The sequence below is a fragment of the Macaca thibetana genome, chromosome 4 (genome assembly GCF_024542745.1).
Source record: "Macaca thibetana thibetana isolate TM-01 chromosome 4, ASM2454274v1, whole genome shotgun sequence".
Classification (NCBI taxonomy): domain Eukaryota; kingdom Metazoa; phylum Chordata; class Mammalia; order Primates; family Cercopithecidae; genus Macaca; species Macaca thibetana.
Genome location: NC_065581.1, coordinates 38,624,441 through 38,652,033, shown reverse-complemented (window position 1 = coordinate 38,652,033; position 27,593 = coordinate 38,624,441). Strand labels below are relative to the sequence as shown.

The window sequence follows — 27,593 nt, the reverse complement described above, 5'->3', positions numbered from 1 at the left end:
TAACATGAATGAACCTCTAAAACACTATGCTTAGTGAAAGACCATATATCGTATGTTCCATTTGTATGAAATGTCCAGAAGAGACAAATCCACAGAGGCAGAAAGTACATTTGTGATTACCAGTGACTGGGGGTGTGAAAAGAAATGAGGCCAAATGGGCAAAAGATTGTGGTAAGGGCTGCACCACTCTGTAATTTTATAAAGTCATTCCTGTTGTGCCTTAATTTTTGTTTGGGTTTTTGCTGGTGTTGTGGTTTTAGAGACAAGTCTTGCTTTGTTGGAGACTAGAATGCATGGCTCACTGTTGCTTCAAACTCCTGAGCTCAGGGGATCCTCCCACCTTAGCCTCTTGAGTAGCTAGGACTCCTGGCATGCACCACTATGCTTGGCTAATTTTTAAATTTTTTTTTTTTTTTTTTTTTTTTTTTTTAGATACAGGCCCTCGCAATGTTGCCAAGCTGGCCACAAACTCCTGGCCTCAAGCAATCCTCCCATCTTGGCATCCCAAAGCACTCGGACTACAGGTGTGAGCCACCATGCCCAGCCAATTTTTGTTTGCTTTTATTGAAGTATAGTGTATTAGGTCGGCGCAAAAGTAATTGCGGTTTTTGCCATTACATGCAATGTCAAAATCGCAATTATGTTTGCACCAACGTAACACATACAAAGAAGTGCGCATGTCTAAAATGTACAGCTTGACTTACATACAGAAACACACAGAGACCACACCTCTGTATAACCACTACCCAGATCAAGATGGTGAACATTTCCGGCTGGGCACGGTGGCTCATGCCTATAATCCCAGCACTTTGGAAGGTTGAGGCAGGTGGATCACCTGAGGTCAGGAGTTCGAAACTAGCCTGGCTAACATGGTGAAACCTCGTCTTTACTAAAAAATACAAAAATTAGCCAGGCATGGTGGCAGGCACCTGTCGTTCCAGCTACTGGGGAGACTGAGGCAGGAGAATCGCTTGAACTCAGGAGGTGGAGGTTGCCATGAGCCGAGATCCCGACACTGAACTCCAGCCTGGGCGACACAGTGAAACTCCATCAAAAAAAAAAAAAAAGATAGTGAACATTTCCAGCATCCAAGAAGGCTTTTTCCCTAGCCAGCCCCTCACAAAAGCAATCACCATTCTGATTTCTATCACTATAGGTTAGAGTGTTGCCCGTTCTTAGAACAAAGAGCAGGCACTCAATGGTATTGGCCACTCTTTGTCATTGGAGGGGGTCTCTCCTAGTTTCCTTCTCGACTCTGTGATTGCACGTGATTGCACTCTAGGCCCAGTGAGGATCACAAATTCTAAATCCTACCTGGGACAGAAAAGCAGCCATGCATGGCTGAAGTGGACTGGGTGCAAGGAGGGACTAGGATGAACCGTGGGGTCCAGGCTCTGTGAAACAAGGACAGCCATATTCCGCTCCAACCAATGTTCCTGAGGTCTGCATCCAGTCAGTGCTATCAGTCAGTGCTGGGAACCCTGGGTTTTTCTCTCTTCTCCTCCTTTCTGGACCTCCGACCCCGCTCCTTTGCTATGCAAAGCAATTCAGTTTCTCTTAGCCCTGGTCTTCTTTTCCAGCCTGGGCCTACAGCCTATCCTCTTTCTCACCAAAATCACCCATGAAGACTCATCGAGGTGTTTTCCTAAATGAAAGAAACATCTACTCAGAAGGTAGGAGGAACTACATCCGCTTCTTAAAACATAGCAGTTTTGTTTTTCCTGCTTTTGTTCCATTTTAGAGATGAAGAAACTGAGATCTAGAAAGGTTAAATTACTTGCCCTGATCACAAAGCTCATAACTGGTGATGCTGGAAGTTGAATCCTGACTCCAAAGTCCATGAAGTTTGGCTTGTTCATCTCTGTAGCCCCAGAACTTAGCTAAGTGTCAGAACACATGGTCAGAGCTCAATTAGTGCGTGTCCTATTTGGATCTAATTAAAGGATGACTGGCGGGTGCGGGTGGACAAAGAGGTCCTGGGCCCGTGAAGACAACTGGAGCAGAGAGAGGACAAATCGTTTAAGGAGTCGGAGGAGGGTGCTGAAGGGAGAGGGGGCTGGGCCCCCATGCCGGCTGCCGGAGTGGGCTGCCCCTCCCTGGTTTCTCTCCCTCCTGCCTTCCAGCAGGGCTGGTGCTCTGGGCAGAGGCTGCTGCCATCATTCATCAAAGCCCAGTAGCCTGAGGAAGCTCAGGGGCCATCCTGCAGGACACTTTCAATCAACTTTGGTTCAATTTATTCCCTCTAAATGACTCTGAAATGTAAATAAAATTAAATTAATGCTGCTGTATTTGTCTCTGGTTAGGGCTGTAATGGGCTTCAGTAATGCTGCCCCTGAGATCAGCTGTGAAGAGGGAAGCTCTGACAGTAGCAGCGTGGCCAGCTTTGTGCCTCCCTCACACCGTTACCCCTCCATCCTCCCTGCTCTGGAGGGACAGACTACACTCTCCACATTCATCAGTGGGAGGGGCGAGAGGCTGTGGCACCTTCACCTCCTCTTCTTTTTTTTTTTTTTTTTTTTTTGAGATGAAGTCTCACTCTTTCACCCAGGCTGGAGTACAGTGGCTTGATCTCGGCTCACTGCAACCTCTGCCTCCCAGGTTCAAGCAATTCTCGCGCCTCAGCCTCCTGAGTAGCTCAAAAAAGTCCTTCTGCCCTGTTCTAAAGCTCCAAAAATGTGGACAGTGAGGGGGCTGGGGCAACGGCAATGGGAGTATCTATGGCAAACAATGAGGTGGTCCCAGTAGGCTTGAACTGAGGCGGAAGAAGAAGGGGTGGGCCGGGCGCGGTGGCTCATGCTTGTAATCCCAGCACTTTGGGAGGCTCAGGCGGGTGGATCACCTAAGGTCAAGAGTTCAAGACCAGCCTGGCCAATATGGTGAAACCCTATCTCTACTAAAAATACGAAAAAGTACCTGGGTGTGGTGGTGGGAGCCTATATTCACAGCTACTCAGGAGGCTGAGGCAGGAGAAATGCTTGAATCTGGGAGGTAAATGTTGCAGCGAGCCGAGATCATGCCATTGCACTCCAGCCCAGGCAACGAGCAAAACTCCATCTCAAAAAAAAAAAAAAAAAAAGTCTCCAGATATTACCAATTGCTCTCAGGGTGCCAAAATTGCTTCTGACTGAGAACCATAGCCCTGCGGGGAAGGTAGGGAAAGGAGGGTGCACGAGAGGAGTGGATGACAGAATCCTACAAGACACGCACGTCTTTCCACTCTCTGTCTCATCTAGCCTGCCCCTAAGATGGCATCTAAAATCTATCAACATTGTTCTAACATAAGTAATAAATGGCCATCTAAGCCTTTGGACTAAATACCAGGAACTCTTCCCTCCAGCAACATCCTCCACTCTCTCCCACTGCAGTCCCCCAGTGTACTCAGCTCAGCCTCAAGAATCAAAAAGCCAAGAAAGGAGATTCCTTTGGGATTCTCCATTAGCAGAGATACCCTAGGTGAAAGAGGTTTCAATACACTGAGATTCTCCAAGGAGAAAGAAATTTCTTGCCAAGAGGAGATTTCTGAAAGAAATAAATTTCAAGTAGGAGGCCATTTTCCAACAGGAGTAGGGGCCCAACACTTCTGAGTGAGTGGGCTATTAGAATTTGTCAATAACTTCCTCTATTCAACTGCCCACACCCCCAGAAGGGGCAGGGCAGGGGCTGGTGGAAAACTCCCATATTCTGCTCCCTCGAGCTGAGGCAAGAGAAAGCTAGGAAACATGAGGAGCATTATCTCCCAGGGTTCAAAGGTCCTGGTGACAAAGGCAATGACAATGAATTTGCCCAGAGAGAGGGAGGACAGAGGCAAGTCCCCATCCCCTGTGTCCTTTCACCTCTCACTTCAGGCTTCTCAATTTAGAGAACAAACTGTGGGGAAATGATCCTGTGACTTTAACTCTCTTTATACATCTCCTAAAGCTTTTCTGTGGTCCAGAAGAAGACCTGGGCAGAACATTCCAGTTTACACAGAGGAAATCAAAGAAAATGTTTATAATCACAGGACAAAGCCTGAGGCCAGACATACCACAGGAGTAGGGGAGGGGGATGGGGAGGCATCCCCACCTCCTACTGGATACATTATCACAAAATAATTAAAATCCCACCTCCCATCTTTGTAATTCCTCATAATCTGATTTGTGTGAATGTGTTCGGCTATATTTCTACTTCTTGCCAAAGTCTGTTCCTGGCAGAATTTCTGATTTTGGGAAGTCAGTAAAAAGCCGTGGTCCAAAAGTACATTCATAATCTGGAGAACTGTCCATCAACCAGCTTTGTGTCAGTAGGATGTTTATTTGACCCACAGCTGCTGGGCTCATTAACTTATTGTAATGTGCTGATCCAGATCCAACCACTCTTATGCTAAGTCTTTGGACTATTTTTTTTTCCTGCTAATTCTGCCATGCTAGGACACCCTAATGCAGATGATAAAGAATCCAGTGATAAGAACAGATGAGTGAGCACTTCACATATCTTCACATCGCTCCGTTAGCATGGCAGTGACTTCCAAGTACAGACTTCATCCCTTCCAGGTGTACAGAAGAGCCACTTTGGTCGTTCCATACGGGTAGACACTGTGCACCAGCCTCTCAGGACAGATGGAAAGCAGTGGGTTTAAAGTGCAGTGGCAAGGACTAAAGTTCCACCCTCAGTGACTCCTCCACCTCCTCTACAGAATCCCTTTATGTATCGCAGTTTCCCTGGGCCCTTGCCTGCCCGCTCCCTCCTGCCGCAGCCCTCCCTGGGTTGTCCCAGCCTCCCAGCTCCAAATGGAGCCTCGTCCTTAGGAGCTGGGCCTGGCATACGAAGTGAACTTCATGGACTCTCTCTCCCTACCGTGTCCCAGGACGTGGTCAGGAATAATTGTGGGAGTGTAAGGAATCCAGATTTTCCAGACCCTTGCTGGAGGGCTAAGGTTTGAATCCATGCCATTTTTACTCCAAAGCCCTTTTAGGATAAATAGGACGAAGCAAGACTCTCTGCCCACCATGGCAGAGCCCTCCTACCCTGTCTCCACCAGTAGCAGGTGTCCATATCCCCAGCCTTCTCTCCAACAGCCTCCTTCAAGATGGGGACATTAGCACTCTATTGATGGCACAGAGCTTGGCCACTGTGCCAGTTCCCCTTCTTTGACTGTGATGAATGATGAGTGGCTAGAGCGGGAAGTGTGTGTGTGTTTTCTAAGCAGATGAGGGGAGGTGAGGCAGACAGAAACAGGAGGCAGAACGAGAGGCCCAGATAGAAAGGTTGACTGATGAAGAAAGAAAGCAATGGGTTGGAAGGAGAAGAGAATCAAACTGGGACTCTAACAGAGACCAGGGTCAATTGAGAGGAGCCACAGGGCTGAGTTTATCACTTTGTGCCTGTTTCCTTGAGCATTTAATGGGAACAATAATAGTACCTACTTCATAGGGGTATTGTGAGGGTCAAATGAGCTAAGATACCTAAAGTGCTGGAGCAGTGCTAGGTGCCTGGGCCTAGTGGCTCACATTAGTAATCCCAGTGCTTTGGTGTTTTTTTTTATTATTATGGAGTCTCACTCTGTCACCCAGGCTGGAGTGTGCAGGGGTGTGATCTTGGCTGGCTGCAACCTCTACCTCCTGGGTTCAAGCGATTCCCCTGCCTCAGCTTCCCAAGTAGCAGGGATTGCAGGCATGCGCAATCCAAAAATTTTTGTATTTTTGGCAGAGATGGGGTTTTGCCATTTTGGCAAGGCTTACTCTCGAACTTCTGACCTCAGGTAATCCAACCACCTGGGCCTCCCAAAGTGCTGGGATTACAGGTGTGAGCCACCGCCCCTGGCCTATAATCCCAGTGCTTTGGGAGGCTGAGGTGGGAGGATCTGTTGAGGCCAGGAGTTCAAGACCAGCCTGGGCAACATAGTGAGACCCTATCTCTACAAAAAATAAAAATAAATTAGCCGGGTGTGGTGGTGCGCACCTATAGTCCCAGGTACTGCAGAGGCTGAGGTGGGTGGATCACTAGAGCCCGTGAGGTTGATGACATGGTCACACCACTGCCCTCCAGCTTGGGCGACAGAGCCTGAGCCACTGTCTCAGCCAGGATTGGCTTTTAAGGATTATTAAATGCAGGATAGTATTTTAAGCTCTTCTCAGTCATTTACATCTTGTGAGAATGAGTTTCAACTACTTTCACCAGAGCAGGTTTTATAGCAGATAAGGGAGAAGGCAAAAGGGTATGGGACAGTTCGGCCTGGGTATGTTTGGCCCTGAAGTGAGGGCTGACAGAGACCTCATGTAGCCAGGGACAGGCATTTTTTTTCCTTTTTTTTTTTTTTTTTTTTTTTTTTTGAGACGGAGTCTCGCTCTGTCACCAGGCTGGGGTGCAGTGGCGTGATCTTGGCTCGCTGCAACCTCCGACTCCCCGGTTCAAATGATTCTCCTGCCTTAGCCTCCTGAATAGCTGGGATTAGAGGCATGTGCTACCACGCCTGGCTAATTTTTGTATTTTTAGTAGTGACAGGGTTTCACCATGTTGACCAGGCTGGTCTTGATCTCCTGACCTCGTGATCCGCCTGCCTTGGCCTCCCAAAGTTCTGGGATTACAGGCATGAACCACCGTGCCCGGCCTAGGGCCAGGCATTTTATCCCAGACACTTTTCTGTGATTGAACCTGGGCTAGAAGCCAAATGGAAAATGGCACACACCCGAGTCATGCTGTGCATGCGTGTGGGGTCGGGGCCAAGGCTCAAACACTCGCTTTGGGACACACGGTAAAATCTCCATAACCTGATGGGGGTGAGAAAGAACAGTGCAATGGTTACAAAAGTAATCTGAAACCATATTGCCTGGATTCAAATCCTGGCTTCTGAATGTGCAACCTTGACTGAGTTAATGAATCACTTTGCCTTAGTGTCCTCATCTGTCAAGTGAGTGTGATGATAATACCGAATTATAGGGCTGTTTTGGTTGTTGTTTTAGAGATAGGGTCTCACTCTGTTACCCAGGCTGGAGTGTGGTGGTGGTGTCATAGCTGACCGCATCCTGTAACTCCTGCATTCAAGCAATCCTCCCACCTCAGCCTACCAAATAGCTGGGACTGCAGACTTGTGCCACCATGCCTGGCTTCACAGTGCTGTTTTGAAGGCTAAATGAGCTCATACACTTAAAATGCTTCGAACAGTACCCAGCAACAAATAAGTTCTCCATATGGCATGGGTTTTTGTGTTTGTTTGTTTGAGACAGGGTCTTGCTATGCTGCTCAGACTGGTCTCTAACTTCTAGCCTCAAGTGATTCTTCTGCCTCAGCCTCCCTAGTAGCTGGGGTTGTAGGAGTTCTCCACCATGCCTGGCTATGGCATGGGTCTTATCATTATCATCATTATTCCTACTATTAGTTGTAAGACTCTGAATTGAGAATAAGGACACCTTGATCTCATCTTGGTCTCTGTGGTTCCTCCTCCTTATCACCTACCCTCCTGTGGGGCTAATTACCCAATCCTCTATTATTCCCCAAATTGTTTCCCACTCTTTCCTTCTCCAGGGATGGTCTCCCAGGGACCAAGTTACTTTACTGTGACCCTGGGATTGGATCGGGGGTCACCTGGCCAGAGCTTTGACATTCAGAGGCTCTACTTAGGAATTTGAAATTGAGAGAGGCTGGGCACAGTGGCTCATACTTGTAATCCTAGCACTTTGGGAGGCTGAGGTGGGAGGATCACTTGAGCCCAGGAGTTGGAGACCAGCTTGGGCAACATAGTGAGACCCCGTGCCTAAAAAAAAGGCCAAGTGTGGTTGTGCACACCTGTAGTCCCAGCTACTTTGGAGCAAAGATGGAAGGGTCATTTGAGCATGGGAGGTGGAAGCTGCAGAAAGCTGTGGTTGTACTGTGCACTCCAGCCTGGGTGACAGAGTGAGACCCTGTCTCAAAAAAAAAAAAAAAAAAAAAAAGAAAGAAAGAAAGAAAGAAATGGAGAGAAAGAGAGAGAGAAGAGAAAGCTGTCTTCTGTAGGGGGCCTGAGTCAGACTAAATCCAAGGCTGGTCCTATAATCAAAGCTCATTTTGGGCAAAGACTATGTATGCTGGGGCCAAGTTGTGATGGTACCTTTGGATTCCACAAGACACTCCTCTGTCTTTATAATAATACATTTCCCTCTTTGTCCTTAAGTTAGTTTCCATTGCTTGCAAGCAGAGTTCTAACAAACATTCTTAAGTGTGTGTGTAATCGTATTCTCTGTTATATTGACAGTTTCCCAGTCTGAATCCTATGGCCTGGGCACTGCTTGAGGGTAATGACTGCAGCTTCTATTTCTGTATTCCCAGTGCCCAGCATGGTGTTGGACACATAGCAGATGCTCAGTACTGTACTGAATGAGTACAGACATTGAGGTGGGGAGAGAGGACAAGTATTTATTAGCACATGTTATGAATGCCATGCTCTTTTTGTATGTTACCCTCTTTGATCCTCCTCAGGGAATTACTATTAAAATGTTATCTCCATTTTACAGACCAAGAAACTGAGACTTAGAGGGTATATTAGGAATAGGTTCTATTGCAAGTATCAAAGACCCTGAGAGAAGTTTATTTCTCACTTCAGTGAAAGTCCAGAGGTGAGCTGTCCAGGTATTGCAGCTCTGTCGTATCAAGTCCTTAGGGCTTAGTGCTCCATCGTCTCTAGGACGTGACCCTTGCTATCGTGGTGCAAGATGGTGGCTAGAGCTCCAGCCATCATGTCTTTGTTCCAGGTAGAAGGCAGATGAAGGGAGAATGAAGAAGGGAGCAAAGGGTGAATGACTTTTTTTTTTTTTCTTTGACAGAGTCTCACTCTGTCACCAGGCTGAAGTGCAGTGGCATGATCTTGGCTCACGGCAACCTCCAACTCCCAGGTTCAAAGAATTCTCCTGCCTCAACTTCCTGAGTAGGTGGGATTACTGGTGCATGCCATCATGCCCAGCTAATTTTTGTATTCTTAGTAGAGACAGGGTTTCACCATATTGGCCAGGATGGTCTTGATCTCTTGACCTCGTGGTGAAGAGGCCTGCCTCGGCCTCCCAAAGTGCTGGGATTACAGGCGTGAGCCACCTCGTCTGGCCAGGTGCGTGACTTTTAAGGAAGCTTTGCTAAAGCTGCCACATGGTACTTCTTCTTATGTCCCATTGGCCAAAACTTAGTTACATGCCCACTAAGAGAGTCTGGGAAATGTCTTCTGGGTGGTCATGTGCTAAGTCAAAATTTGGAGGCTCTATTTTTCAAATTTTCATTTTCATTTTAATTAATTAATTTATTTTTATTTTATATTTTTTCAGACGGAGTCTCATTCTGTCACCCAGGCTAGAGTGCAATGGCATAATCTTGGCTCGCTGCAACCTCCCCCTCCTGGGTTCAAGTGATTCTCCTTCTTTGGCCTCCTGAGTAGCTGGGACTACAGGTGTGCACCAACATGCCCAGATAATTTTTATATTTTTAGTAGAGATGTGGTTTTGCCATGTCGGCCAGGCTGGTCTTGAACTCCTGACCTCAAGTGATCCACCTGCCTCGGCCGCCTATATATTTTTAAAGATGGGATCTTGCTGTGTTGCTCAGGCTGGACTCAAACTCCTGGGGTCAAGCGATCCTTCCACCTCAGCCTCCCGATAGGCTGGGATTACAGGTATGAGCCACCACACCCAGCCAAATTTGAAGGTTCTATTGCTATGGAAGAAGAGAGGCAACCCTAACAGTCTTTGCCACAGAGAGGTTCGGTAACCTAGCTAAGGTCACACAGTGGAGAATTCGCCAAAGCTGGGACTCAAGCCCATCTCTATGAGACACCAGAGCCAGTATCTCTTGTGATAAGCCATGCTGCTTCTTCTAATCAAGAGGATAGGGCAAGGTATTTACAACTTTTTAAAGAGACGGTAGAGTATACTAGGAGTTGGAGATAGGAGAGTTCTCAGGTCAAGATCAATAGGAACTCATGCATCAAAATGCACATACTGAGTCAGGTCCCACAGGGGAGGATTATCTCTCCTTGAGGGGCTGCCAAATACCCGTGATGTCACTGGTTGTAGATGAAGAGGTTGGGGCAAGTCTCCTAGAAAGACCGAGGTCACTTCTTGGGCAACAGCTTCAAGAGGCAGAATCTTATAGCCCAGGTTCAGTCAGGCCCCCAGGGAGGACCTAAGAAGGAGCATAGTTTCCTCGTGACAAGACAGTTTGCAGCAGCATTCCAAGGTGGCCCAGTGCTCCGTAGCACTCCAAGGGCTACGGAGAGGGCTTATCAGCTGCGAAAAGGAAACTGCTGCATTTTGCTTCTAGAATTTAGCCTCAATCACTTCTTCAGTAAAGGCTTTCAGGCTTAAGCCCTTTGGGATTGAGCACGGTTCTGTTTTCCCGAGGGGACCCTCCAGTCAAGGGGAGGCACTCTGGCACTAGCAGGGACAAGAAGCAGAGAGCAAGGGAGGGTGTAGCCTAGGCCAGCAGAGGCAAAAGCGTTTCCTGCGTCAAGCTGGGTGCAATGAGAAGTGTGGGTGCTGAAGATCGAGGGTGCGAGGATGCGAGGACGAGGCCGGACAGCTGCTGAATGGGAAGTCTTGGTTCCAGCAGTCTTGCATCCTCTGTCAAGTTCTCCCACTACCCTCTGCCTCCAAAAGCATTAACAGTAGTATTTCTAGCTACGTGGCTTTGGGCACAGCAGTTTACCGTGAGCATCAGTATCCATCTATACATCTCTGAGCCTCAGTATCCTCATCTATGTAATAGGCAAAAATACTATTTTGCGGTAGGAATACAGGGTACCTACAGGGCAGCCTTGTCTGGGGCAAAGCATAGAGGACTCTGGCTCTGTAGCTTGATGTGGAGGGCGGTTACACAGGTGTACATACATTTAAAGATTCATCCGGCTGTATGTGCACTTAAGATAAGAGCACTTTACTAACATGTAAGTTATAGCCCAATACAAAAGTTAACAAACAGGCCAGGCGCAGTGGCTCATGCCCATAATCCTAGCACTTTGGGAGGCCGAAGCTGGTGGATCACCTGAGGTCAGGAGTTCAAGACCAGCCTGGCCAACATGGTGAAACCCCATCTCTACTAACAATACAAAAAAAAAAAAAAAAAAAAAAAAAAAAGCCATACGTAGTGGCAGATGCTTGTAATTCCAGCTATTTGTGAGGCTGAGACAGAAGAATCACTTGAACCTGGGAGGTGGAAGTTGCAGTGAGCTGAGATCACGCCATTGCATTCCAACCTGGGCGACAAGAGGGAAACTCCATCTCAAAAAAAAAAAAAAAAAAAAAAAAAGGTTAACAAAGAGAAAAGATGCCGCTCATTCTCAAGTCCATCCTAAAAGGTGATCGTGAGGGCTACAGGGCGGGTGAGAGCAAAACATTTTGCACAGGGCCTGCCTGGCACCACGGTGTTCTCTCATCCCCTATCTGCACCTGGCATGGATTTGCAAGATGTAATCTCAAGAAAAGTAGTTGCCCTAAGTCCTCCAGGGAAACAAAACTGGAGTGTGACTACCAGGGAGACTTCTCTGACATGCAAATTAAGGCATAAACACAAATGAGGGATGAGACTTCCCGGTTTTAGGCAGGAAAGGTATCATCATTTCCGTTTTGGAATTAGCTGAGGCACAGAGGGTGGCCAGGGTGTAGGAGGCCCGGGAAGGACTAGCATCCAGGCCCCTGACTCCCAGTCCAGTGCTCTTCCCAGAACAGGAATCGCCCAGACGGCCAGGATGTCAGGCCGGGCTCCCCCCGCCCCCATGTGGCCAGCCTGGGAACTCTCCAGTTGCAATGCTGCCAGGACTGCCTGTGCACACATGGGCGAGACAGGCTGCCCCTCCTCCGTGTAACTCTGCACTCCCTGACAACTCAGTAATGAGTCATCCCAAAGGATGAATGAGCTGGAGAACAAACCCCGCCTTCTGGAGGTGGGGGCAGGAATCCCAGAGTGGCTCCCCTGCCTGGCTGCTGCACATTCTTTGCAAACTTGCTTGTCCAGCCCCTGGGTCTGCAGAAGAACAGGGATGGCAGTGTTATCTCTCAGGTGCCCTGGCTGACCTCTCAATCCAGCCACCATGCCCAGCCCCCAGAGCCCCTACATTTGATAGTCCCAGCGAGACTTCCATTCATTGACCAAATGGTTCCCCTACCCTCCCTTAGGCACCTGCTCCCAAGTCCTCTTTCTCCTTCCAGCAGCCCCTTTCTCCCTGCTGCCTGACATGTACTCTCTAACTCAACCTGATTGTCTACTGGGCCCAGATCCTCCTGGCTGAGGTGAGAGCCTGTCAGCGGATCATGCATTACTGATACTCAGCAACCCCATTGTCCCCCGCAAGCTAGTTTCTCCATCTCAATAAATCCCACTTGGTAGCCAGTCTAAATCAAGGCTTGAAAGCAATCTTAGTGTGAATTTCTGGATCTATTTGTTCACTTATCCATTCAACCCTTCAATAAGCATGTATTGAGCGGCCCCTCTATGTCAGGCATTAGGGGGGATACTAGAGGTATAAAGACACAAAGCATTGTCATAGTCCCTAATTTGGCACCCAAAACTGTTCCTTTTTACTCTTTCCTCCTTCCCTTCAAAAACTCTCTTTCTGAGTTTTTCAGCTTACTAGCTATGTGACCTTGAGCAGAAAACAAACAAGAAAAAAAAACCCACCATTATTATAGATGCCAAGTGCTATGCTAGGTGATTTACATCTGTTATTTAATTCTCCTGACAACACTGCAAGGTAAATATTATTATCCCCATTTTTCTAGGTGAGGGAATGGAGGGTCAGAGACCTTAGTTAAACTTGCCTGAGACCACACAGTTAGCAGCTGGCAGAGCCATGGTTTGAACCCAGGTCACTCCACCTCCCCAAACCCCTGTTCCTCATCTGTAAAATAAATCTGTGCCGTACGTAAAATCCAGGATAGGTACAGGCTAGTGGGTTTAGAAACCCTTTCTGCTTTTCCCTGCCCCTAGGTTCATGGTGAAGACCTTGGTCAGGGCCTCAGCTGTGTCATGCATGGCACAAAGACCCAAGACTGTAGTTGGAGATTTATAGGCCTGTCCAGGGGGTCCTGAGGCTGTCCTCTCCTCCCACAGATACGTTCATGATGCAGCGTTGCAGTAATCTCATCCCAGAATGGCACAACCCAGTGGAAGGTGGTGGAAATGGTATGTTGCTATTTATTTTAAAAGTCAAATATGTGTCTCAAAGTAATGTTAATGAATTATTCAAATGACAGGTACAAGGATGCTCACAGCAGCTTCATTAAGAATAGCTAACAAGGCCAAGAATGGTGGCTCACGCCTGTAATCCCAGCACTTTGGGAGGCTGAAGTGGGTTGATCACCTGAGGTCGGGAGTTTGAGACCAGCCTGGCCATCATGGTGAAACCCCATCTCTATTAAAAATATAAAAAATTAGCCCGATGTGGTGGCGGGCGCCTGTAATTCCAGCTACTTGAGAGGCTGAGGCAGAAGAATCGCTTGAACCCAGGAGGTGGAGGTTGCAGTGAGCCAAGATCATGCCACTGCACTCAAGCCTGGGCAACAGAGTGAGACTCTGTCTCAAAAAAAAAAAAAAAAAAAAAAAAAGAATAGCTAACAAAGGAGACAACACAAGTGTCCACCAACAAGAAGTTAAATAAATAAACTGTGATTGGGCCAGGCACAGTGGCTCACACTATAATCCCAGCACTTTGGGAGGCTGAGGCAGGTATATTGCTTGAGCCCAGGAGTTTCAGACCAGCCTGGGCAACACAGTAAAAACCCCATCTTTACAATTTTTTTTTTTTTTGAGATGGAGTATCACAGGTTCAAGCGATTCTCCTGCCTCAGCCTCCCAAGTAGCTACAATTATAGATGCGTGCCACCACGCCTGGCTAATTTTTGTATTTTTAGTAGAGACGGGGTTTCACCATGTTGGCCAGGCTGGTCTCTAACTCCTGACCTCAGGTGATCTGCCCACCTCGGCCTCCCAAAGTGCTGGGATTACAGGCGTGAGCCACTGCACCTACAAATTTTTTTATTTTTTTAAATTAGCTGGGTGCGGTGACATGTGCCTATAGTCCTAGCTACTTGGGAGGCTGAGGTCAAAGCTGCAGTGAGCTATGGTTGTGCCAGTGCCCTCCAGCCTGGGTAACAGAGCAAGACCCTGTCTCGAAAAAAAAAAGTTAAAATGAAAAAGTTGTGATACATACATGTATATATATTTATACAATGAAGCACTACTCAGTAATGAAAATAATTCCTGTAATCACATGCAACAACATGGATGAATCCCACAGACATGATATTGAATAAAAGTAACCAGGCACAACAAAATCACATACAGTGTGATTCCATTTCTATGAAGTCCAAGAAGAGACCATATTAATTTATGGCAATAGAAATCCTAACTGTGGCTACCTTTTGGCGGGTGTTGACTAGGAAGCATATACCTTTTGAGGTGCTGGAAATGTGGAAATGTTCTCTATCTTGATCTGGGTGATGGTTACATGAGTGTACACACATGTTAAAACTAACTGAGCTGTACAGTTAAGCCTTATGCACTTTACTGCATATATGTTATATATCAAGACAAAAAATAATGGCAATGTTTCCTAGGGTATTACCTGTGTCTTGCTGCTCCCCCAGATCCCCTGTGCACACTTTCAGCAACGGCCACCTGAAGCAGGATGGGTAAAGGAAAGCTTTGCCTAAGAAAAGTGCAGGGAGTGCTGAGCAGGTGGACATCAGTGGTTCTTAGAGAGGGTAGGATGGACACTTACTTGTTCCAGACTCCAGTCCATTTCTAGGAGCACGTGGGTGCCCTTTTCCCCCAACCATCCCCTAAGTTATCAGTAAGGAATGTTGCCCTGGGCATGCTGGTTTGTGCCCTGGGATTCTCTCCAGACACATTGAACAAATGGTACCACCCATGCCCCCATTCAAAGAATGAGCTGCCATATTTCTTTCAAGAAGAGGTGGTGTTTGAGGCCCTTGCTGGCTCTTTATCTCGTTTAAACCTCCAGGGTTTACTGCGGTTTACTGCTGAGGAAACAAGTCCTGAGGATTGAGGAGCTTGTAGAAGATCCCCTGGTGAGTTAGCTGGGAGCTGGGGTTAGAGCCAGCCCTCCTCTCTCCTGGACTGCCTAGGTTGGAGTAGGATACTGGTTTGGGGACGGGCTTCTCCACTAATCTGGTGGTCAAAGCCATGGCATATCAGCATGGGTACCCGCATATGGGAAGGAAGATAGGAAGATGTGTGTAGTCACTGGGCTGGTTATGGGGGTGTACGGGGTCCTTTGAAAGTTTTGTCTTTCCCCGCATCACTCCCCAAGGAAGAAGAAACTTGGAAGCTTTCCTTCTTTTCTGTGTCCATGACAGCACCTTCCTTACCCTTCCCCCACCCCACAGACCTCTGCTGACCACCCTGAGAAATGCTGAACCCTTTCAGAACAATGTTCCATGTGGTTTTTACTTTAAGACAATTTCCCATGTTAGTAGCTGGCCGGGAGTGCAGAGAGTAGAAGTTAATGCAATGGAGACCTGGGGTAAGAGGCAGCAATGGAGAGAGCGGGGAGCAAGGAGGAGTGGACTGCTTGCACTTGATGTGATGCCCTGCAGAAAGAACTACAATTATTGGTCCCAGTTCAAGAGAAAGAACACACACAGTTCCTCTACTATGTGGGAAAGAGAGAACAGAGTCCCTGCCCTCTAGCCAGCCCCAAGGTACCGTGAGAACAGACCACTGAGAAAACATAGCTCTGCCCTTTCCTTTATTATACAATGAAGTGCTACTCAGTAATGAAAAGAATTCCTATAACCACATGCAACAACATGGATGAATCTCACAGACATGATATTGAGTGAAAGTAACCGGGCACAACAAAATCACATACACTGTGATTCCATTGATCTGAGAACTTTACTTCTGGGAAGTTCTCTCTGCTATCTAACTTCCATCCCTGCTGTTTGAGTTTCTTCCCAGCCCTTTTGTTCTGTCCTCAGAGGAAGTGGAGAGCCATCAGGATGACCCTCCTGTCAGCCTTGGCAGGAGTGAAGGACTTTAGACTTGATCTGTACAGTGGAGCAGGGAGGTAAATGACACTGTCTCTAGGCCCCACCTCCCTGCCTTTCTTCTGAGTCCCGAGACAGCTCTACCAGACCCTCCTCACTTAGGGAAGACTCACCTGGCTGCTGTCCGCACCAGCCCCTTGGGTCCACCTCAGATCTGGGATGGCACCTGGGACAATATGGGCATCTCAACCAGGGTGACTGGTGGCTGGACATCCCAGGAGCAGTGGGTGGCAGTGGCAAGTTGCTCTAAACCAAACCCATAATTCCATACTCCAGGGTGTCCAGGCCACCCCTTTATTTATTACTATTTTTTTTTTTTTTGAGACAGAGTCTTGCTCTGTCACCCAGGCTGCAGTGCAGTGACACAATCTCAGCTCACTGCAACCTCCACCTCCCAGGTTCAAGCAATTCTTGTGCCTCAGCCTCCCAAGCAGCTGGGATTACAGGTGTGTGCCACCACGCCCAGCTAATTTTTTTTTTCTTCTTTTTTTGTAGAGATAGGGGCTTCACCATGTTGGCCAGGCTGGTCTCGAACTTCTAAGCTCAAGTGATCTGCCTGCCTCGTCCTCCCAAAGTGTTGGGATTACAGGTGTGAGCCACCATGCCCGGCCCCAATTAATTATTAAATATGTCTCACTTAGTATTAATCATGTCTTTCTCTCCGCTCCTATCTCCACTCACCCAGCTCTTCTCAGAGACAATCACCTTATCAGTTTCTTCAGTCTGCTTGTGAAGATATTATGTACAGATCCATAAATACATGTATACTCTGTTTTATACAAACACACACTATCCTGCATTTTTAAATTTTTTTTTTTTTTTTTTTTTTGAGACAGGGTCTCACTCTGTCACCCAGGCTGTAGTGCAATGGCATGATCTTGGCTCACTGCAACCTCCGCCTCCTGGGTTTAAGTGATTCTCCTACCTCAGCCTCCGGAGTAGCTGGGATTACAGGTTTGCGCCACCACCCTTGGCTATTTTTTTATTTTTAGTAGAGACAGGGGTCTCACCATGTTGGCCAGGGTGGTCTTGAACTCCTGACCTCAAGTGATCCGCCTGCCTTGGCCTCCCAAAGTGCTGGGATTACAGACATGTGCCACTGTGCCCAGCCTGTCCTGAGTTCTTGACAGTGTGTCTTGGTGGTGGTTCCATGTCAGCACATATCAAGCTTTCCTCGCTCATTCCCTTGAATGGATTATAACACGTATATGCAGCACCTACTAAGTGCCAGGCACTGCGCATTTGCTGAGCAGTGAGGTTGTAACAGCAAACCAGCCAAAGTTCCTGCCTTCCTGGGGTTTACAGTCAGGGAGACAAAGATAAGAACACAGACAGGTGCCTTTATCTCCTGGTAAGTTTTATAACGGGAGAACTAGAAAGGCAGAGGAGTGTTGGGAAAGGATCCCAAGGGAAGTGACAGTACAGCGAGGTTGAGAATCCGCCAGATGGGGCCCGAGTGGGCAGGCAGGAGAATTTCAAGTTGAGGGAATTTGCACAAGGCGCAGACATAAGACGCTATGATTCAATACAGGGGAGCGTGGGGGGCTGATGGCCCTCCTGTCAGCCTGGGAAGGAGTGAAGGACTTTAGACTTGATCCCTACAGTAGAGAGCATCCAGCGGGCTCAAGTGTGATTGCCATGATCGGGCTTGTGTTTTGGAAAGATCCCCGTGGCTGCTGTGTGGGAGGAAGATGGATGGGATGAGGGGCCGCAGAAGCAGCAGGAAGGCCAGCTGGGCACTCCAGCCATAGGCCTTGCCGCTCACCTCACTGGCTCGGCAGCCCACCAGGCCGTTCTCACATGGGCTTGGGGTAATCACAGCCTTTTCTGGCCACATTGTCTCACCTCCAAAATGAAGCAGGGAGGTGGATTCACTCAGCCCACAGCTCACTCATGACCCCCGCCTCCTGCTGGGTAGACCCAGGAGTCATCCTGGGTCCATCTCTGCCTGCCCACCTCTACCGACACCTTTTCCTACCTGGATGCTTCATTATGCAGACTCTGCGCCCCCCTGCCACCAAACGCTGCAGCCCCTCATCTCTTTCCAGTACTTCAGTGCTGGCCCCTGGTCATCACTCAGCCAGCTCATTTCCTCCTCCCTCTTCCAGTCTTGCAGGTCCACTCCTGTTCAGGAAGCCACTCCCTCTCTCCTGGTGGTTATTCAGCCGCTTCTTAGGGTCCCTGTTCTATCCAGGTTTCTCTGGCTCCCCAGCTTATGTCTGGGTCCAAGGACACCCAACTTGGTACCTCTTATGAACAGGAACTGGTGTCTCTCCTATTAGGAATTGTTTTTCCAAGACTGGGGGCTCTGTCTTCCTAAAGTCTCCAGTCTCTATGGGACTGAGTTGACCTTTCCCAAAGCTTCCGGGAGAACATCTTAACTGGTGCTGGTTTCTGTCTTTCTCCACTTTGCTTTGTGCCTGGAAGGCTGCCTTCTACGACTGCATCACTGGACTCTCTTGCCCTCTGGCTTCTAGTTGGGTGCAGGCAAGGGGAGGCACTGGCTGTAGATCTGAAGGCAGGAGGAGAGAAAGCCCAGGGCGTCTATCCACCCACTCCCTCGCTGCCAGGCTGCAGTTTGGGCAGCGGCTGCATTTCTCTACCAAGGCTGTAGGCTGCAGCTCCTGTTGCGGAGGCTGCCAGCTCCCATGGCCACAGCTCCCGCTCTTTCCCCCTCCGCCTGGGATGGTAGCCACCCTGGGTGCTTTATCATAGTTTCCTTAAAGCTGCCCCCATCTCTATAAATAGCCTCTTCATTTATGCCCCTTCAATGAAACCTTGGCGCGTTTCCTGTGTTCCCTGCCAGGGCTGACTGATACGCTCCTCAACCCCCCACCTCCTCCCTCTCCCTCCACCCTCTTGCGGGGCGAGGGAGTTTGTACATCTCCCTTGGTCACTGGTGATTCTCCGTTTGAGCTTGCACACGTTGCTTATGCTCTCAGTTTTCTGTTGGGAAAAGTGGAAATAATTGTGCGACTTCATTCCCGGGATGGTTGCAAGGAGTCAATGCGTGCTCACGAGTCGCGTGGCTGGCACAGTGCCTGGCATATGGCAGAGCCTCGGTAACCGTTGGCTCCTTCGCCTTGCGGAGTGGTTTCCTCCCCGCACCAGCCTGGAGCTGACCTGGGGAGAGCGCGCGCTCTGAGACGGGAACGTCGGGACAGAGGGAGTGCTCCTGAGGACAGATCCTGTTTAAAACCACACCTGTGACTGCATTAACCGAGAGAGTGCCTCTCCACGCTTCATTTGCCTTTTAAATGAAGAGTGGGGTGGGCTGTGAATGGGGGGTCTGCTCATTACAGGAGGACAGAAGAGGCCGCGCGCTCTCCCCAGGCCCACGCTGTCCGCCATTAGCGCAGCCCGGCCCGGCGCTGCTCTCACTCCATTAGCCCTCAGGAATAAAAAGAATGATTTCGTAAGTCAAGAATAATTATTTCGACCAGCTTTCCTCCTCAGCTCGCTACTGCGCCGCCTGGGCTGCGTGTGCTGGCTGACAAATTAATTTCTATTATTTATATTGGGCTAGAGAGGAAGCACAGCCCGGGGAAGGGGGGCACAGGGGGGCTGGGGGAGAAATGAGAGATGGAGATGGAGAGACAGGGGCAGGGAGGTGGAGACAGAGCAGTACAGGGAGGGGCGGAGAGGATCGGAAAAGCAGAGACAGAGGAAGGGATGGTGCCTGGAGGAGGATGAAGGACCGGGGTCGGCAGGCTGGTGAGCTCCGGACTTGGAAGGGCTGGGCCTGGGCCCTGGGGGTGTGGGCATCGGCTCTGCTTCCGCACCTCTGGGGTGGGCACACAAGCCGGTTGGAGTCGGCTTCTCCATGAAGATCTGCCAGGGAGCCGGCCTCCCCATCCTCCGCATTTGGGACATGCTCTGGCATATCATTGAGCACTCAGGGCGAATCCTCTACAGGACCCATCAAAATGCACAGAAATGTCTCTCTCTCTCTCCCGGCCTCCCAGCCTCCTGCTAGCCCCAGGCCTCCTCCCTGGGAAGCCTAAGAAGGTTTCACTGAACTCACCCCACCCAATTCAAAACCAGGGGCGGCTTGGAGAAAATGTGCCCCTACCCACGCGTTGCCGGGTGGACACAGGAAGAAGAGCTGCTAGCAGCGTGTGCTGCTGGGGACTGGAAACTCACATCCGTCCCTGAGCAAAGACTCAGGACCTGTCCCTTCAAAGGGAAAGTGGGCAGGGTCAGCCTCCCCAGCCCCACTTCCTGCCAGGATGCACAGCCAGTTAACAGAGCTACCCTGGTCTTAGACCTGCATCTTTTAAAATGATATATATGACACATTTATTTGTTGACTTTCTCTTTTGTTAAGAAAAATCTTAATGGTATAGCGGGATGAGTTTTTACATAGTATACACACACTCATGTAACACTAACCACTTAGATCAAGATAAAACACTTCCAGCACCCCCAGAAGACCCCTCATGCCACAATCACCATGAGCCATCCCCTCACCACCTTAAGGTAACTATTATTATTATTATTTATTTTATTTTATTTTTTGCCAGAGGTTTGCTCTGTCACCCAGGTTGGAGTGTGTGGCACAATCTCGGCTCACTGCAACCTCCGCCTCCTGGGTTCAAGCAATTCACCTCCCTCAGCCTTCCAAGTAGCTAGCTGGGATTACAGGCACCCGCCACCATGCCTGGCTAAGTTTTGTATTTTTTGTAGAGATGGAGTTTCGCCATTTTGGCCAGGCTGGTCTTGAACTCCTGACCTCCAGTGATCCACCTGTCTAGGCCTCTCAAAGTGCTGGGATTGGCCAGGCACCAATAATTCCAGCACTTTGGGAGGCTGAGGTGGGCGGATCACGAGGTGAGGAGATGGAGACCATCCTGGCCAACATGGTGAAACCCTGTCTGTACTAAAAATACAAAAATTAGCTGGTTGTGGTGGCGTGTGCCTGTAATCCCAGCTACTCAGGAGGCTGAAGCACGAGAATCACTTGAATCCAGGAGGTGGAGGTTGCAGTGAGCTGGGATCACACCACTGCACTCCAGCCTGATGACAGAGAGAGACTCTGTCTCACACACACACACAAAAGTGCTGGGATTACAGGCCTGAGCCACTGCGCCTGGCCGAGGTAATTATTATTCTGACCCCTACCACTGCAAATTAGTTTTGTTTGTTGGTGAACTTCATATAAATAGAATCATGCAGTATGTATCTTTTTATGTTGGTTTCGTTTGCTCAACTTATGTCTGTCTGTTGTCCGTGCTGCTGTTTGTATCGATAACTCATTATTTTTCACTGCTATAGAGTTCTCCGTCACATGAACATTCCACAAGCCATTCGACCCTTCTGTTGATAGGTAGCTGGATATATTTTTTTAAGTTTTTGGCTTTTATGAATAAAGTTTCATGAACATTCTAATACCAGTAACATTGTGCACATTAAGAGCAGTGTGACTTTGGGCAAGCTGCCTAACTTCTCTGAGCCACAATTTTCTCATCCCTAAAATGGGAGGGAGGGAATATATTAACTATTGAATTAGGAAATCATGAGGATTAAATGGGATAACACATGCAAAGTGTCCAACACAGTGTCAGTAGGTGCTTAATAAATGTCATTTCTTCTATCCCCATAATCTGTGGGAAGCTGGGAAAGAAGGTTGGTACATAGAATTTCCAGCAGGGGACCTGAGGTCAGAAAGACGTCTCAAAAGCAACCACCACCAAATCAGCCGGGCATTGTGGCAGGTGCCTGTAATCCCAGCTATTCGGGAAGCTGAGGCAAGATAATCACTTGAGCCCGGGAGGTGGAGGTTGCAGTGAGCCGAGATTGCACCACTGCACTCCAGCCTGGGCAACAGAGTGAGACTGTATCCAAAAAAAAAAAAAAAAGCAATCACCACCACCACAAAGTAATACTAAGAGTACCCATGACCATTTCTTGAGCACTCCCATAGCTGGTACTGTGCTGCAGAATCGTATTGTCATTTCTACAATCTGTGAATCGTCTGCATCTGTGGCAGTAGGCAGCATCTGTGGCTGCTCCCTGACACTTGATTCTCTGTGGCCTTTCAGGCTTCCTCCAGCATCAGATCAGATTCCCATCTTAAAGATGGGGAAACTGGAGGCCGGTCGTGGTGGCTCACGCCTGTAATCCCAGCACTTTGGGAGGCCAGGGTGGGCAGATCATGAGGTCAAGAGAGCGAGACCGTCCTGGCCAACATGGTGAAATCCTGTCTTTACTAAAATTACAAAAATTAGCCGGGCATGGTGGTATATGCCTGTAGATCCAGCTACTCAGGAGGCTGAGGCAGGAGAATCACTTGAACCCGGGAGGCAGAGCTTGAAGTGAGCCGAGATCACGCCATTGCACTCCACCCTGGCAACAGAGCGAGACTCTGTCTCAAAGAAAAAAAAAAAAAAGATGGGGAAACTGAATCCCAGAATACTTTTAAAAGATTTGCTGCAAATCACTCCGTCCATTTTGATCAGTTATTTACTGAAAGTAAAACACGTCTCTTTCACTCCTGGGCCTTCTCACACCCAGCAGAGGGTCTGGCTCAGAGTGGGTGCTCCTGTTTGCAGAATAGGTGAAAACTGCAGGCCTCTTTGCCTGATCCTTCCTTTTGGGCAGCCTTTATCAGGAAAGTATGGCTGCTGCCCACCACCCCACTCTGTACCTGATTTCTCACCGAGAGAAGCCTCTTTGGCCTTAAACTGCTGTGACGAACAATGGAGGGCTTTACAGCCTGTTCTGAAAGTCAAAGGGGTCTGGCCCAATATACTAAAGAACTCCAGCATCCTGGGATGATGGGAAACTCCCAGGGGTCATCCCATTTGGCCTCTGGGCTGGGGGTCAGTCCCAACTGGATCAGTGGCCTGCCTGCCTTCCAAAGCCCTTGGAGAAAGGGCTGCCTTTCCCCATGTTAGGGATGGAGGTAGAGGAGACCTGGGGTTAGGAGGCTGCAGTCGACTGAAGTTCAGCTTGCCCCGCTGCCTGGGTGGCCTCAGGCAAATCACTCAGCCTCTCTGGACCTTGCTTTCCTCGTCTAGGACAGGTCCTTTCTAGCTAAGGGGAGTACGTGGAAGAGAGGCAGGAGCCGCTTCACTACACTTCAGAGATTTGGTGAGGAAGCAGTTCAGGCTGCAGTAGTTCCGCTCAGGGCCTTGGGCTGCTCTCCTCCCTTCCTGGAGCCATTTGGAGGAGGGGCCCCTAACTGTGAGGTGGAGGGCCGCTAATGAGCCCCCTATGGACCTCAGAGACAGCCCTGATGGCACTAAAGGGCTTCCCTGAGTTTCCTTAAAAGCCCTGATGGCAGAGAAGCCTCCATTAGCAGGAGGATTAATCACCAGACAGATCTTGGCCACTCCCTTCCAAAGTGCCCCTAGCTGCCCTTGCTGCACCCTCAAGTCAGAGAGGATGGAGTTTGGATGTTCCCACCCATGACCTGGCCTATCGTATCCCAGGTGAGACAGCAGGGACAGGAGATGGGGGTCTGTGGGTCTGGGCCTAGAGGACATGGCAGGGAGACAGAGGGACAGGGGATGGGGGCAGAGGGAGGGGCCTGCAGGCAGTGATTGCAGAGAGACCCCCAGGAGAATGTAAAGTAAATGCAAAATATGCAAACCACTAGTGATTAGTTGCAGGTCAATCACTCAGGTCCTCTGAGTCCTAAGTTGGCAGCTGTGCACTCCAAGCCTCTGATTGGGCCCAGGGGAGGGTCAGCTGGCATGACCTTCGGGGGCCTGGCCCAGGACCTCCAGCCCCTCAGGTCACCAGCCCTTCTAGGCAGCCTCCCAGGCCACCACACCTGGGCAATGAGGGATCCAGGCAGCTGGAGGATCAGAGAAACCCCTGTTCATGCTACAAACCGCCCCACCTGCTCCAGAGCCTGGGTAGCCCTCAGCCCCAAGGTGGCCATGCCAAGCTCACCCACTGAGGGTACTGGGGCCAAGTCTCTTCTCCCCTCCCCTTTCATGGTATGCAAATTTCCCTGCTTCCCTCCCCCTCCACCCTACCCTTTTCCCTCTGGCCTCTCAGCCTCTGTCTGAATAGCCCCACCTCCTCCCTCTCTGCACCTGTTAATGATTCCCAGTGACCTTGCCTCAGTACCTTGGATGGGAAATGTACCAACTTCAATGCCTTCGTGCCTCGGTTACTTAATTTGCACCTGGTTCTCATGTGACACATTCAGAGGGCCCAGCCAGCCCTGGGGTGGGGAGGGAGAAGGGAGACCTGCTCCATCACCTCACTTCATTGAGAATCCCTGCAGCTGCTGATGGGAGCTGCCAGTCACACCTGCCTCTGAGGGCAGCTTGTCCTTCTTGCTGCCTCCCACCAGGCCATGCTGGGCACATGAGGAGGGCTTTCCATGCTGGCAGGCCCCAGGGAGATCCCATCACCTTCTGAATATCTGAGCCTGCCCCCAAGACACTTTGAGGGGGAAAATTCTTCCTGGAGTCTCTGCCATGGCAGGAGGAGAGAAGTAAATTAATCAATACTATATTTGCCAAGTCCCTGCCATGTGGCCAGCAGTGTTCTGGGTACAGTGCTATAAAATGAAGTGAAGGAGTGGGTACAATGTATTCAGAGAAATCACCTTTTCTGAAACCCCCTTCCTCAATGTGCCCTGCCAGCAAGACGAGGTCTGTAAGCCTGTGGGCCTGAGTGGGGAATTCCATCTCTGGGGCATTATCTGGGAAAGTGAGAGACCCCTGAAGCAGATGGTGAGGGAGACCCAGAGGGGAGAAAGAGGAGGCATCTGGCCCAACCTTCACCCCAGGGGATGGGGTGGCAGGGGCCCGAACCAGTGACACTGGACCCCACAGTCTGTCCCTCAGTAGTGGTGGATGTGGGTAGCAAGGGGGCACCAGGCAGTTCTGAGCAGTTATGAATGGAGGACAGCAGGGAAGGAGTCCCTAAAATCCTCACGCCAGTTCCGTGGAGTGCCGACTCCAGCAGGATGAGTTGAGCTTGGCATTTTCCTGCATAGTAACTCCTGGAGTCAGACACTGTTGACTGACAGTGGTGGTGGTGTTTGTCTCTTATCTGGCCCAGGGACCCTCACCTGTTCCCCAGTTTTCTCCATCATGCTCCCTTTCCTTCTACGAAGAGAGGCCAGGAGGCAAAGAGGAGGAGCTGGGAGATGTGGGGCTCTCTGAGCCATGAGGAAAGTGGGAAGTCACTGCATGGATTCTCCGCATCTGTAAAATGGGGGTGCTCCTGCCTGCCTCCTGGGGTTGAGGCAGGAATCAGGTGAGAATGGTGAGGTGCTCTGGGGACTTGAAAGTGCTATGTAAGGGTAGGGTCTCAAGTGCATGGCCCCTCCATGAGGGTGGCTTTGCAGGTTCATGGAGAGGTGTAAGTTACAGCGTGCTGGTTCTACCTGCCCTTCTCCTTCTACCACCCCCTCCCCACCTTCCTGAGAACTCAGGTACCCGCACCGTCTCTGCAGAATGTTTGGTAGCCACTCCCCTTCCCCCACAGCCTCAGGAAGACCCACTCCTCTCCCGGTTTTCCTCTCCCCTCCCAGCCTTCCCCCTGCCTCCTCCACAACACAGCAGTGTCCTTTGTGACATTGCTAGGATGGCTGGGAATCAGACCCCCTACCTCCCAGGGGCCTCTCCAGTGTGAGAGCCACATCAGCTTTCCAGTATCCCCCACTGTGGTGGCCCAGACACCCGCTGGCTGCCCCTGACCTTTAAGCAGTGCTAGGATCCTCTTTCAACTCTCCTCCTCGTTCCCCCAGCTTCAGGCCCCGCTGCTCGTGGCCAGCCTTAAGGCTGCTGTCTCTGCAACCACCAGGGGAGGATCAGGTGTGTAGTGACTGGGGCCTGACTCCTCCCTGGGGCCCAGGAGAAATCGAACATCTTCTCTTCCCATCTTTGACTCGGCAGCTTGAGAGCCTGAGCCCCCACTTCTGAAACTGGAGCAGAGAAATGTGTGCGGTTGGGAAAGAGCCTGCAGAACTTGGCTGGATCCTGGGCAGCCTGAGGTGCAGGATGCTTGGCTGGGCTGGGCTTGAGGATGGAAAGGGTGGGCCAAGAAAGAAAGATAGACAGGGCCTGGATTAGGGTGCCTCGCTCACCTCAGGCATCAAATTTTAGGGGTGCCAAAAAACTCAGCAATTAAGAGACTTAATATTTGAATGAGCTAGTTTTAAAAATCAAAATTAATGCAAAACAAGATCTGTGATTGTGGCAGTCCCCCCTCCTTCAGGGGTCTGAATGATGCCCCCCTCCTGAAGAGGTCAACATGCTTGAAAACTTGTGAATATGCTAAATTATATGGCAAAGGGGAGTTCGGGTGCAGGTGGAAGAAAGGTTGCTAATCAGCAGACCTTAAGGTAGGGGGAGGAGCCTGGGTTGTCCAGGTGGAGCCAATGTAATCATAAGGGTCCTTAAAAGCAGAAGAGGGCGGCAGAAGAATTGGAGTCAGGGAAAGAAATGTCATGGCAGAAGTGGAGTCGGAGCAATGTGATGTGAGAAAGACTTGCCTGGCTTTGAAGATGTATGGGGGCCATTGCCAAGGACTGCAAGCAACCTCTAGCAACTAGAAAAGGCGAGAAAGCAGAGGCTCCCCCACAGCCTCCAGAAAGAAATGAAGTCCTGCTGACACCTTCTTTTTAGCTCAGTGAGACCCGTGTCAGACTGTGACTTACAGAACTGGGAACTAATAAACTTGTGTCGTTTTAGGCAATAGGTTTGTGGTAATTTACAATGGCAGCAATAAGAAACTAATACAGTGAAGAACCAAATACCAACCTTTTACATAAAGACAGGATCAGGAGATGCTAGGCCCCTGGCCTGGGGACGACAGCCTTAGTGCTCATGCCCACTCAGTTCAGCCCTTGAACTGCAGGTGAGATCAAGGGGGCGGGGACGACAAGCCAGAGCTAAGAGGGGAGTTGGGGGGCACTATGGCAGCTCCCGAGATGGACTGACTGGCAGGGGCATGGTCTCAGGGTGTGGTGGGGGTGGGGAGATAGGAGGGAGTGAAGACAGGAAAGAGGTGGGAAGAGGATAGAGGAACAAAAGAGCACAGAGGCACGGCTAGAATCAGACACAGAAGACTCAGAGGGCCGGGCGTGGTGGCTCATGCCTGTAATCCCAGCACTTTGGGAGGCTAAGGTGAGCAGATCACTTGAGGTCAGGAGTTCAAGACCAGCCTGGCCACCATGGCGAAACCCCATCTCTACTAAAAATACATAAATTAGCCAGGCATGGTGGCACGTGCCTGTAAACCCAGCTACTAGGGAGGCTGAGGCAAGAGAATCGCTTGAATCCAGGAGTCAGAGGTTGCAGTGAGCTGAGACTGCACCACGGCACTCCAGCCTGGGCGACAGGGCCAGACTCTGTCTCAGAAAAAGAGAGACTTAGAGAATTAGAGCTGGAAGCAGAAATAAAAAATTAGAGATCTCACTAATTTCTGTTTGGCTGGTATATTCGTATTATATTAATATTCACTAATGTTTATAAATGACAATTATACATAGACACTGTTAAAAAGTCAAATACGAAAAGGCTTATAATGAAACAGCCATTTCCACACTGGCCTTCTCCACCCTGCAGTCCTGCTCCTGAGACGCAGCCACTTTTTTTTTTTTTTTTTTTTTTTTTTTTTTTTTTT

At 49.6% G+C, this 27,593-nt stretch overlaps 1 protein-coding gene across 11 annotated transcripts in view; it reads left to right on the top strand.

Annotated features, from left to right (window-relative positions):
• CCDC167 (coiled-coil domain containing 167) overlaps positions 1-27,593 on the top strand; it is a 699,343-nt gene that overhangs the window by 374,004 nt on the left and 297,746 nt on the right. Inside the window, exon 1 of one of the 11 annotated variants that reach the window (XM_050787898.1) lies at positions 26,875-26,879. The exons of the other annotated variants lie outside the window; for them this stretch is intronic. The gene's annotated coding sequence lies outside the window, so the exon portion shown is untranslated. Of the gene's footprint in view, positions 1-26,874; positions 26,880-27,593 lie in introns of those variants that run through there. 11 annotated transcript variants of the gene reach the window in all.